We start from the raw sequence: 2,573 nt of genomic DNA, 5'->3' as shown, positions 1-2,573 counted from the left end.
TCGATATGGTGGGGATAAAATCCAATATATTCCTCCCGCCACGTGGTGCACTGGAATAATTATTATTTTATTGTTTAAAGGGTTAATTATGATTATCTTTATAAATATTGATGAATAATATTATTTAATTTATTATTATCATATAACTCAGGTCGGGAAATATGTTTAAATATTTTATTTTAATTGATAATTTCGGGTCCGAGGTCATTAGAGGGGATAACACGTGAGTGATACCCATCCCTCGGAAAACCGACGCGTGGGAAATAATCAGAGAGGACCGGGCTATTGTAAAGATAGGACTTGTTGTTGTTGTCCGCGATTTAAGTGAAATTATTCTGGCCCAGTTGCCGTTACAAAATTAATTAAATATTAAAGAGAGTTAATTTGGTGATCATTAATTTTTTTCGGTATATTGAATTGAAAGTAAAAAGTTCCGGATTAATTATTTTTAAAACTCAAGAAGTAAATTATTAACAACGCCGGTAAGTCATCTGTATTATCATTTGTTGCATCGGCTATCGCTGGACCCTCGGTAGAGTTGATCGCGATATTTAATTGTTTAATAATTGAACCTGAGTTATTATTTATAATAATAAGTTGAGTATATTCGGCGTATTTCCAAGAGTTTGGTATACGTACGTAAACGCGTCGAATAAATTCCTTAGTGGATTATAGACAAGGATAGCGTATATGACTCCTTGTCTTACAATAATATTTAAAATATTATTTCTCTGGGTAAAATTTATTTTATAATTTGATGGTATGCAACCCAGTGTTGCCAAATATATTTTGAGTTCTCGCGTCTTTCTCTCCCCAGAGCAAATAATATAAAATAAAGATTGGTATTTTTATATGTATAAATGTTATATTGAGTTCATAGAGTAAAAATTTGTAATTTGTAATTTGAATTCCTCAGCGGATAATTTAATTTGATTAATTTGATTTTTATTATTATTATTTGACTATAATGAGTATATTATTATTTGTTGAAATTTACTATGAAGAATTTATGTATGGTAAATGAATTTTTGGTATTGTAATATTTTATTGGGGTTATATTTATAAATATATTTGAATTAAATAATAGCAAAAGGATTCCAGTGATAGCCAACATTTGTTTGTTTATTTCCTGGATATATTTTAGTGATAAGTATTCCTTATTTATTTTATTCATTATATTTATTTGGTTTATTTCTGCTTGGTGCATACATTCTCGCTCGAAATTTAGTCCCGTGATCTCTCCCCTGATTTGGGATTATTTTTGTCCGTTTTGTAAAAACGGGCTGGCGCCCTCGTGCACTAACCCAGCCTGAGGAGCTGGTTCAGGCACACTTTTATTTTATTTATTGTTTCATATTATTATTTTCGAATATTTAACTATTATTATTTTGAGTCATATATTTATTATTTATAATTTATAATTTTGTATTACACGTGGGTGACCGCATACGGTTTACCGAATTTATTTGCGTCTCCGTCGCGAATTGAAAATGAAAGGAAGTGAAGAGTTTGTCATTGATAGTGACTTGAATATATCAGCGAGAACGGTCCGGAGACGACTTAATGAAAAAGGGCTAGTCAATGGTAAATAATGCAAAAAAATTCTTCTCACAGAAGCTAACCGTGATCGACGAGTAAATCACTGTTTGAAGTTTGCTAACTGGACTGATGAACAGTGGGAGAAAGTAATTTGGTCTGATGACAAAGTAAGTTTCATTTTTAATAAAGAATTGAGAAAACAATGAAAAACAAAAAAATAATAAATTGTCATGAACTATTATTTTATATTTTGTTTTTTCAATTTATAGTGCTTCAAAAGTACTACTGACAGCAGAAAAAGAGTTTGGCGAAAAAAAAAAACAGCAGGACTGACCCTGAAAATGTTGTGGAGATAGCACGGTCTAATCGAGTATCTTCTATGTATTGGGGATGTATGACCTCAATGGGTTTGATGAAACTGGTGGAACTCGAATTACCATTCAATTCAATTAAATACAGACAAGTATTAAATGATGTCATGTATCCAGCAGCTAGGGAAGTTTTTCCTGTATCAGAATATCCATCGGTAACATTCATGCATGATAGCAGCCCCATTCACACAGCAACTATCATTCAAGAATGGTTTGAAGAACATCCTGATGTAAATGTGATTTCACATCCACCATATTCACCGGACTTAAATCCGATCGAAAATATTTGGGGTAAATTTAACCCAAAATATGTTCATTAACCTCTCGCTATTTAATATTCAAAATCAAAAATTGAACGATTAATTGCTGATAAATGATAATTTATTATGATATGTTTTAATGATGAGATGACTACAAAATGATTTCTGTATAATTTTTCAGCATTGGCAAGCAAAAAATGGAATCCAGAACAACGTATCACAAATAAAAATGATCTACGTGATTATGTGACAATTTTGTGGAATGAATTAGCCAATTGACCCGATTATTGTCGTAATTTGATAAAAACTTACCGGCAAAGGTTGATTGAAGTGGTGGATAAGAATGGTTATTGAAGCAAGTATTGATTTCAGAATACGGGTTAACTTTTATTCACTTGATGTT

The 2,573-nt window shown here is 31.2% G+C and overlaps 1 long non-coding RNA gene across 1 annotated transcript; it reads left to right on the top strand.

The window, feature by feature from the left end:
- Positions 1-293: 293 nt before the first annotated feature.
- On the top strand, positions 294-2,192 carry LOC130672239 (uncharacterized). Its single transcript, XR_008990663.1, has 3 exons — positions 294-482; positions 1,615-1,706; positions 1,809-2,192. It is a non-coding gene; the product is annotated as an uncharacterized LOC130672239 (long non-coding RNA).
- Positions 2,193-2,573: the final 381 nt, after the last annotated feature.

This window comes from Microplitis mediator, chromosome 7 (genome assembly GCF_029852145.1).
Source record: "Microplitis mediator isolate UGA2020A chromosome 7, iyMicMedi2.1, whole genome shotgun sequence".
Classification (NCBI taxonomy): Eukaryota; Metazoa; Arthropoda; class Insecta; order Hymenoptera; family Braconidae; genus Microplitis; species Microplitis mediator.
The sequence above is the reverse complement of the archived record's forward strand: the minus strand, read 5'-3'. Positions and strand labels throughout refer to the sequence as shown.